Here is an 11,050-nt window from a genome sequence, read left to right as displayed (position 1 = left end):
GGGTGCCTGGGCGGCTCAGTTGGTTAAGCATCTGACTTTGGCTCAGGTCATGATCTCATGGTTCATGAGTTCGAGCCCCGTATCTGGCTCTGCACTGACAGTGGGGAGCCTGCCTGGGATTCTCTCTCCCTCTCTCTGCCCCTCCCCCACTTTGCTCGTGCGCGCACACACACATGCTCTGTCTCAAAAAAATAAACTTTAAAAAAAGAGTTATTCTAATTTCACAACTTTAGAGTACCTTCTGTCATTTAGGTTAAGTAGTAAAGAACAGCAGCACCTCACTTTTTGAGTGACTCTGCCTCTGCTACTTTTATCTGGATCTTCTCCTTTTTCTTTTCTCTATTTTCCTGACCTGCTCCCTTTGGATTCTGTTCCTAGCCGTTGTGCCTCACCTGGGGGTTTGTCCTGGTGGGGAGCCTGGGCTGGTCAGTTCTGAGTGTTTTTTGGACTCAGTCTTCCCGGGTCCCTTTACACTCCACCCCTTGGACTCACCCGCTGTCAGAGAATGCAGATCCCTGCCCATGTCAGGTGTCCTTCTCTAACTGGCCCACTGGCTTTCCCATGGTTGCCTGTTGGTTTGTTTTGAAGTTCTTAGGTCTGACACATACTCTGTTGCTTCCTCTGACTCAGCTGCTGCGCCATGCAGGGCTTGTAGGTGTGTTTCTACCCGTTTAGTTTTAGGTTTGCAAGATCTATGTGATCGTCTGTCATAATTATTGCCCAGGGGATTTTAGTTTTGCAATCCTGGCTGCCCTGTGTCTTTATGGGGAATTTGGAGACATTACACATTTACAACACCACAATGTTGCTGCCTTCCCAGAATGCCCATGAATTCTTGTATAGACGTTTGCTCTTGTACACCTACAGGAAGGTTTCTAAGTATAGCAAGGGGGGAAAATCACAGATTGTTAGTTGGCAAATAGTTGACATTACAAGGTAATGCTAAATTGTTTTCTAAAATTGTTGCATCAATTTATGCTGTCACTGGCAGAATACAAAAGTCTTCACAGATCCACATGTGTGCCAATACTTGTCAGACGTCTTTTCCACCTTTGCTCAGTGGAAATAGTTTGCTCTTTGTTGTGGTCTTCATTGGCATTCTCCTTCATTTTCATTTCTTCTTCATAGGTTTATTCCCACCCCCCCCCCCCCCCCCATATATCTTTTTCTATGAATTGCCTGTTCACGTCTTTTCTCCGGTTTTTTTTTTTGGGTGTCATTTTTCAAAAATTGATTTTAGTTTTTGCAAAATATATTTTCTCTCTTTTTTTAAATATGAGACTTTAATTAATGTTAAGTTTTTATTTTAATTCCAGTGTAGTTATTATTTAATATTATTTAAGGTGCCTTTTGATAAACAAGAGTTTTTAATATTTTTCCTGAGGTAAACTTCCTATAGTATAAAGTTCACCATTTTAACACGTACAATTCAGTGGCTTAAAAAAATTCACAGTGTAGTTGCCTATATTGTTTTCTATTATGCTTAGTGCCTTTTGTGTCTTGTTGGAGTCTTTCTCTGCCCCTTTGTCATAAAGATGTTCTGTACTTTCTCCTTTAAGTGTTAATGTTTTACCTTTGAAGCTTGAGTCTTTATCTGGAATTGTTTTTAGTAAATGGTGTGAGGTGGGATTTTTTTCTCCATATATGTAATCAATTTGCCAAGAACCATTTATTTCATTACCTCCTTTTCCCCAGTAACCTGCAATGCCACGTTGGTCATGCCATATTCCACTGACTCTAAGAAGCCATGTAAGATGTAACATGATTTTGGTGCAGCAATAAAAGGCAAATTACTTTAGATTTAAAAAAATGACATAATTCTCTCTTATCAGTTTATTTGAAAAGCAGTTTCATCATAAATCACTCTTCTGAATCCATATAAGGAGAATGTTAATTAAATTGGTTAAGGTATTCTTAAAATTTCTTCCCATTTACTTCTGAATCATTTTCTTTCTTTTAGCTGGGATATAATTCACGTATCATAAAATTTACCTAGTGGGGTGCCTGATGGCTCAGTCAATAGAGCAAATGACTCTTTTTTTTTTTTTTTAAATGTTTTATTTATTTTTGAGACAGAGAGAGACAGAGCATGAACAGGGGAGGGGCAGAGAGAGAGGGAGACACAGAATCGGAAGCAGGCTCCAGGCTCTGAGCTGTCAGCCCAGAGCCCAACACAGGGCTCGAACTCACGGACTGCGAGATCGTGACCTGAGCTGAAGTCAGACGCTTAACCGACTGAGCCACCCAGGCGCCCCAACTGACTCTTGATCTCAGGGTTGTGAGTTCAAGCCCCACAGTGGGCGTGGAGCCTACTTTAAAAATAATAATAAATAAAAATACAGTAAAACCTTGGTTTGCAAGCATAATTCATTCTGGAAACATGTTTGAAATCCAAGCACTTGTCTATCAAAGCGAATTTCCCAATAAGAAATAATGGAAACTCAGATGATTCATTCCACAACCCAAAAATATTCATATAAAATGATTACAATACTGTAATATAGAAATAAGGAAAATAGAAAATAGTAAGAAAAATAAATTAACCTGCACTTGCCTTTGAAAACCTTTGTGGCTGGTGTGAGGGAGACGAGAGAGGAGAGTTATTGTGTAGGACAGCTTTCACTATCACTAATGGAATCACTGCTCTCTATGAATCTTTTTCTTTTTTGTGCAACTTTTTCTTTTTGTAGAACTTACCAGGGAACCTATCCAATGACACTTGCTTTGGCCTCCTTTTGAGGATTTCGCAGAAATGTGACATTGCATTGTCGTTAAACAGATTCATTGCTCGCACCGCTACAGACTTATACGGGTGGTGCTTTTCTACAAGATTTTGCGCTGTTTCCCACATTTCACACATCTCCCTGATCTCGTTTGAAGTGAGGGATTCCTCTACCTTTTTCTCCTCCTCCTCTGCAGACGACATCTCCATTGGTTTGTCGGTGGCCAGCTCCTGCCTATCTTCCTCCACCAGCTCTTGAATGTCGTCCTCATTCACCTCCAGTCCCATGGTCTTCCCCAAAGACACAATTTCATTGACAACAGGTGGCTCATGTTCATGACAAGCCCCTCTAAGAAGGCAAGAACACAATCAGGCCACAGTTTTCTCCAAGCAGAATTGAGGATTCTCTTTCTTGGTAACCCCATCCCAGGCTTCATCGATGATCTTGAGGCAGTTCGTGATGTGGAAATGATTTTTCCAAAACTCTTGGAAGGTGAGGTTTGTTCCTTTGGTCACCTCGAAGCATCACTGACAGAGTACTTTGGTGTAAAGCTTTTGAAAGTTCTAAATGACTTGCTGTTCCATGGGCTAGAGGATTGGAGTGGTGTTGGGAGGAAGGAACTTGACCCTAATGAACTCAAATTCTTCCAGTAAATCGCTTTAAGAGCCTGGAGGATGAACAGGAGCATTACCCATAACCAGCAAGGCTTTGAATGGCAAATTCTTTTCTAAAAGGTATTTCTTCACTGCAGGGCCAAAGACCTCGTTGATCCACTCAACGAACAAGATATAAGTGACCCAAGCCTTGTTGTTGGACCTCCACAGACCGTTTAACTGGCTCTTCTGCACCTTGCATTTCCTGAAGGCTCATGGATTCTTGGAATGATACAGGAGCAGGGGCTTGACTTTGAAATCCCTGCTTGCCTTAGCACAAACAGGAGGGTGAGATGGTCTTTCACGGGCTTGTGACCGGGCACTGCATTGTCTTCTTCTGTAATGTAGGTCCTCTTTGACATCTTTTTCCAAAAAAGCCCCATCTAATCGTAGTTAAAAACTTGCTTCTGCAGGTAACATTCAGAAACCATGAGCTTCTGGAACTTGATAGCGAACGCCTCAGCTGCCTTAGCGTCCAAACTCGCACCCTCTCGGTGCCTCACAACACTACGGATGCCACTTCTCTTAAAGTTATCAAACCATCCCCTGCTTGCCTTGAAGCCTTCTTTGTTTTCTGTTGATGCACCTGGCAGTTTATTTACTAGGTCAGCACACAAGGCCTTTGCCTTCTCGCAGGTAAAGTTCTCGGTCACAGTATCACTTCCTAGTTGCTTCTCCTTTATCCAAACCAGAAGCAACTTTGCTACGTCTTCCAGAACACGTGGCCATTGATTTGATATTCTCATGACTCCTTTTGCTGTATCTAGGCCCCTTATTTCTTCTCTTCTTTAATATTGTGCAAATGGTCGACATAGATGTCTTATAAAATCTTGCAGTTTTGGCCACTTGCATAACTTGTTTGTATTTCTTTTTTTTTTTTTTTCCAATGTTTATTTTATTCTGAGAGAGAGAGAGAGAGACTGAGAGCGCAAGTGGAGGAGGGAGCAGAGAGAGAGGGAGACACAGAATCTGAAGCAGGCTCCAGGCTCTGAGCTGTTGGCACAGAGTCCAATGCAGGGCTTGAACCCACAGACTGCGAGATCATGCGTTAGTATTTTGATAGGGATCGCATGGAATCTGTAGATTGCTTTGGGTAGTACGGGCATTTTAACAATATTAATGCTTTTAATCCATGAGCATGAAATATCTTTCCATTTGTGTTGTCTTCAATTGTTTCTCATCAGTATTTTATAGTTTTAGTCTTTAACTTAGTCGGTTAAGTTGATTCCTAGGTATTTTATTATTTTTGGTGCAATTGGAAATGGGACTGTTTTCTTAATTTCTGTTTCTGCTACTTTGTTATTAGGATATTAAAGCACTGTTGATTTCTGGGTATTTTGTATCCTGCAACCTTATTGAACTCGTTTGTTACTTCTGGTAGTTTTTTTTGTGGAGTCTTTAGGATTTTCTATTTATAGTGTTATGCCATCTCCAAATAGTGACAGTTTCACTTCTTCCTTACCAATTTTGATGCTTTTAATTCCTTTTTCTTGTCTGATTGCCATGGCTAGGACTCCTAGTACTAGTTGAATAAAAGTGGTGAGAGTGGGCATTCTGGTCTTGTTCCTGACCTTAGAGGAAAACCTCTCACTTTTTTAACCATTTTTAATATCATATTTTTTTTAATATGATGTTAGCTGTGAGTTTCTCATATATGGCCTTTATTATGTTGGGGTATGGTCCCTCTAAACCCACTTTGTTTAGAGTTTTTGTCAGGAATGGATGTTGGATTTTGTCAAGTGCTTTTTCTGTATCTATTGGGATGATCGTATGATTTTTATCCTTCATTTTGTTGATGTGATGTATTACATTGATTGACCTGCAAATATTGAATCATCTTTGCCATCCTGGAATAAATCCCACTTGATTGTGATGAATGTATTGTTGAATGCAGCTTGCTAATATTTTGTTGAGGCTCATTTGCATCTGTGTTCACTAGGGATATTGGCCTGTAGCTTTCTTTTTGTTTTTGTGGTGTCTTTGTTTGGTTTTGGTATCAGGGTAATCTGGTCTCATAGAATGCATTTCAAAGCTTTCCTTCCTCTTTATGGGAATAGTTTGAGGAGAAAAGGTATTAATTCTTCTTTAAATGTTTGGTAGAATTCACTTGTGAGTCCATATGGCCCTGGACTTTATTTTTTGGTAGCTTTTGATTACCAATTTAATTTCATCAGCAGTAATCAGTAATGAATCAGATTTTGTTTCTTCCTAATTCAGTTTGAAAGACTGTATGTTTCTAGGCATATATCCATTTCTTCTAGGTTGTCCCATTTGTCAGCAGATAATTTTTTTGTAGTATTTTCTTACAGTCCCTTGTATGTTAATTGTTACTTCTCTTTCATTTCTGATTTTATTTATTTGGGTCCTTTCTCTTTTTTTTCTTGATGAGTCTAGCTAAGGACTGATCAATTGTATTTATCTTTTAAAATAACCAAATCCTGGTTTCCTGGTTTCACTGATTTTTTTTACACTTTTTTTTTCCTATTTTTTGTTTGTTTGGCCTCTATGTATTTCTTTTGCTTCTGTTCTGATCATTTTGGGCTATCTTTGTTCTTCTTCTAGTTCCTCTAGGTGTAATGTTAGATTGCTAATTTGAGATTTTTTTTATTTCTTGAGTTAAATTTATTCTTAAGTATTCTAGTATTTTTGATGATATTATTACTGGAATTGTTTACTTAATTGCATTTTTGTATTGTTCATTGCTCAGATAAGAAGCACAACTAATTTTTATGTATTGATCTTCTATCCTGAAGCCTTGCTGAATTCATTTATTAGCTCTAATCTTTTAGTAGATTCCTTAGAATTTTCTATATACAGATCATGTCACCTGTAAATAGAGATAAGTTACTTCTTCCTTTCCAATCTGGATGCCTTTTATGTCTTTTCTTACCCAGTTGTCCAGGCTAGGGCTCCAGTACAATTTGGTGAGACTTGTAAGACAAGCCAAGGTCATCCTTGTCTTCCTCTTCATCTTAGGAAAAAGGCATCCAGTCTTTCGCCATCAATTATGATGTTAGGTAAGGATATTTCATAGAAGCCCTTTATCAGGCTGAAGAAGTTTCCTTCTATCCTTAATTTATCCTGTATCTTTACCATGAAAAAGTGTTGGGTTTTTCACATGCTTTGTTACACATCTAGTGAGATGGTTATGTGATTTTTGTTCTTAGTTCCATTAATATGGCATATGGCATTGATTTTCCTACTTGGCCATGATTTGTAACATTTTTTAATATGTTACTGGGTTCAGTTTTCTAGTATTTTATTAAGGATTTGTTTTGAGTGTCTGTATCTATAAAGGGTATTGATCTGTAGTTTTCTTGTGATGCCTTTGTCTGGTTTCATTGTCAGGGTGATAATGGCTACATAGATGGAGCTGGGAAGTAAGTGTATTAGTGTATTAGATGGGCTGCTGTAGTAACAAAGTACTACAACCTGGGCGGCTTAACCAATAAAAATTCATTGTCTTATAGTTCTTGACTCATATAGTCTCATAGTTCTCCTAGGTCTAGAAATCTAAAATCAAGGTGACAGCAGGATTGTATCCTTCTGAGATGGCCAGGGAAGGATCTATTCAGGCCTGTCTCCTTGGCTTGTCGATGGCCATCTTCTTCCTGTGAGCCTTCATATCATCTTCCTTCTATGTGTACATCTATCCAGATTTCCCCTTTTTATAAGGACATAAGTCAGATTAGGGCCCACCCTAATGACCTTACTTTAACTTACTTCCTCTGTAAAGATCCCATCTCCGGTGCCTCGGTTGCTCAGTTGGTTGAGCTTCCAACTTTGGCTCAGGTCATGATCTTGCGGTTCGTGAGTTTGAGGCCCGCATCGGGCTCTGTGCCGACAGCTCAGAGCCTGGAGCCTGCTTCGGATTCTCTGTCTCCCTCTCTTTCTGTCCCTACCCTGCTTGCACTTGGTCTCTCTTAAAAATAAGTAAATATTAAAAAGAAAACATAAAGACCCCATCTTCACATGAGGTCACATTCCGAGGTACTGGGGATTAGAAATTCAACATGTGAATTTGGGGGGAACACAGTTCAACCCGTAACAGGAAATGTCTCATACTTTCTATGTCTTGAAAGTATTTGTGAAGGATTATGATTAATTTTTCTTTAAAATTAGTTAGAATTTACTGGTGGAGCCTCCTTCTCTAGGTCTTTTCTTTGTAGGAAGTTTTTTTGATCACTAATTCAATCTTTTTTTTTTTTAATTTTTTTTTTTTAATGTTTATTTATTTTTGAGACAGAGACAGAGCATGAACAGGGGAGGGTCAGAAAGAGAGGGAGACACAGAATCTGAAACAGGCTCCGGGCTCCGAGTTGTCAGCACAGAGCCCGATGCAGGGCTCGAACCCACGGACCGCGAGATCATGACCTGGGCCGAAGTCGGACGCTCAACCGACTGAGCCACCCAGGTGCCCCATCAATCTTTTTACCTGTTATATATAGGTTGTTCAAATTTTCTTCTTGACTTGGTGTCAGTAGTTTGTGACTTACTAGGAATTTGTCCTAGAAATCTATCTAATTTGTTGGGAGACAATTTCTCATAGTATTCTCTTATAATCTATTTTATTTCTGGAAGGTTGGTAGTAATGTATCCACTTTCATTTCTGATTTTAGTAATTTAAGGTTTCTTTCTGTTTTTCTTGCTCAGTCTAGGTTTGTCCATTTTGCTGATCTTTTTAAAGAATCGATTTTTTGTTTTGTGAATTGTTTTTCTCTATTGTTTTCTCTTTTCTGTTTTCCTTATTTCCACTCTCTTGTCTTATTTTCCTTTCTTCTACTTTTTATGGGTTTCCTTTGCTTTTGCTTTTTTAGTTTCTTAGGTTACTGATTTGAGATGTATGTATGTATGTATGTATGTATGTATTTATTTAAGTTTAATTTGAGAGAGAATGTGTGAGTGAGAGAGAAAGTGAGCAGGGCAGAGAGACAGGGAGAGAGAGTATCCCAAGCAGGCTTCGTGCTGTTGGCAGTGTAGAGCCCAATGTGGGGCTTGATCTCATTACTGTGTGATCATGACCTGAACCAAAATCAAGAATCGGACACTTAACCGGCAGAGCCACCCAGATACCCCTATTTCTTCTTTTTAAATATAAGTATTTATACCTATAAGTTTTCTCTAAGCACTGCTTTAGCTGTATCCTATAAGCTTTGGTATATTGTGGTTTTGTTTTCATTCATCTCAAATTATTTTCTAATTTCTACTTGTTATTTGTTCTTTGCCCAGCTGGTATGTTGCTTAATTTCCACATATTTGTGAATTCCCAAAGTGTTTTTCTGTTGTTTTCCAGTTTTATTCCACTGTGGTTGGAAAACATACTTTGTATTTCAGTCTTTTAAAATGTATTGAGACTGGTTTTATAACCTACTGCATAGTCTGTCCTGGAAAATGTTCCATGTGTACTTGAGAACGTATATTCTGCTGTTGTTGGATGGAGTGTTCTATAGATGTGTGTTAAGTTTTGTTGGTTTATAATATTGTTCAATTCTTTGATTTCTTTATTGATCTTTTATCAAGATTTTCTACCCGTCACTGAAAATGGGCTCTTGAAGTCTCCAACTATTATTGTTGAGTGGTCTGTTTCTCTCTTCAATTCTGACAGTTTTTACTTCATGCATTTTTATTGTTAGGTGCATATATGCTTATAACTGTTATAAATTCTTGATAGGTTGACGCTTATTACTATGAAGTGTTGTCTCCAGTAACAAATGTTGTCTTAAAGTCTAGTAGTCTTTTATTGTATAGTCTTTCATGATGTAGTTCTGTTTTTTTGTACTGTTTGCCCAGTGTATCTTTTTCCATCCTTTTACTTCCACGTATTTGTGACTTTGAGTCTACTGTGTGCCTCTGCAGCCAACAGATAGTTGGGTCATATAAAACCAAATTCGTTCTGCCAATCTCTGCCTTTTAATTGGAATTTTAAATCTTTTTACATTTAATGTAATTACTGATAAGGTAGGATTAATGACTGCCATCTTGCTATTTGTTTTCTGTCTTCTTTTTTATTCCTCGGTTTCTCCATTCTTTCTTTCTCTTGTGTTAAATAGACATTTTCTAGTGTGCAATTTCAATTCCCTTGTCATTTCTTTTACTATATATTTTAACTTATTTTCTTATTGGTTGTGTTGGGACTTATAATTGATATATTGCCTGATAACCATTTAGTTTGGGCTAATAACCAACTTGTAACCAACTTGGTTTCAATAGTAACTTCATCTCAGTAACGTTGCTCCTGTTTATTCTGTCCTCCCTCCTTTGTGCTGTTTTACAAATTACATCATTATACACCGTGTGCCCATCAACACAGATATGTAATTATTGCTTTGTGTTGTCTTTCAGATTGCAAACAAACTAATATGTATTCACTCCTTGGTGAATCACAGAAACTACACCAGGTGAATTGTTGAACAAAATGAAACTTTATTTGCAGCAAATCAGTCATTATTGCTTGAGGGATAGTTTTGGTTTCCATCACTGGGATGTTACACCTGTAGGGTCTTTTGCCTGAATTCAGAGATAAGCTAGAAAGAAGAGCTTGAGGAAAAAGGTGGGTCAAAGGTCAGTGGGTACAAGCAGGTACGCAGGCCAGGTCTTGGGGTCTCGGTGACAAGATGGGAGAAAGAGTTACAAATAAAAAAGGTGTATTTGTGTATTTATCTCTGTAGTTACCTTTACCAGTGTTCTTTATTTCTTCATGTGGATTTGAGTTATTACCTAGTGTCCTATTAATTTGGCCTGAAGGACTCCCTTTCGTATGTCTTGTAATAGCAGATATGCTAGTGATGAATTATCTCTTATTATATTATATTATATTATATTATATTATATTATCTTAATTATATTTATTATATAAATTATATATATACTAATAATATTAGTTTTTGTTTACCTGTGAATATGTTCATTTCTCTTTCATATTTGAACATATTTCTAATGGGTATTTGGAAGTTTTTTTCTGTGAAATCTGGTATCTGGTCATTTTCACAGGCAGTTTTTGTTGCCTTATAATTATTTTTTCACAATGTATGGTTATATTTTCCTGTTTCTTGCATGCCTCCTAATTTTCTGTTGGAAATTTAGACATTTTAGATAATGTAGTGTATAACTCCTCCCCTCCCCCACCACACACACACACACACACACATACACACACACACACACAGGGCTTTTTATTTTTATTTTATTTTTATTTGCTTGTTTGTTTTTTAGTGAGTGGATTATTTTAATGACATCTATTTCCTCCCTGCTGTACAGTGTATTTCCAACTTGGAAATACCCACAGTTCCCTTGGGATGACAGTGGTGTTGGTAGGGTTCTCCTTCTTTCACAGACCACAGTCTAGCTGTTAAACTCCACTAACTGCTAGATGATTGCTCTATTGTTTCCAGTAATGCCCTGGGGCACAAATTGTTCTACAGACTAATCCAATCAAAGTGTGGCTTCTTAGAAGGAGTAGCTTCTAAGCTCTGTGTTTGATATTTGTTCTGACCCCAGGAGGGTTCCTTCCCGCCATCTCTCTCCATGGTTCTCTTGTAAACTAGCCAGCTGACAGCTAGGCTGTATTTTCTTAAAAATCCATGAAATCTCCCCGTTGCCTTTTTTCAAAACCTCCAGTGTTCTTGACAGCGCCCTTGGGTTTGAACTTCTCCATGCTCTGTTGAAAATGAAGTC

The 11,050-nt window shown here is 38.1% G+C and overlaps 1 long non-coding RNA gene across 1 annotated transcript; it reads left to right on the top strand.

Moving 5' to 3' along the window:
• The first annotated feature begins 2,076 nt into the window (after positions 1 to 2,076).
• Positions 2,077 to 5,861, top strand: LOC109278846 (uncharacterized). Its single transcript, XR_002085857.2, has 3 exons — positions 2,077 to 3,215; positions 3,475 to 3,664; positions 3,790 to 5,861. It is a non-coding gene; the product is annotated as an uncharacterized LOC109278846 (long non-coding RNA).
• The last annotated feature ends 5,189 nt before the right edge of the window (positions 5,862 to 11,050 follow it).

Source organism: Panthera pardus, unplaced genomic scaffold (assembly GCF_024362965.1).
Source record: "Panthera pardus isolate Hobbes unplaced genomic scaffold, ASM2436296v1 HiC_scaffold_10, whole genome shotgun sequence".
Classification (NCBI taxonomy): domain Eukaryota; kingdom Metazoa; phylum Chordata; class Mammalia; order Carnivora; family Felidae; genus Panthera; species Panthera pardus.
This window is presented reverse-complemented; position numbering and strand designations above follow the sequence as displayed.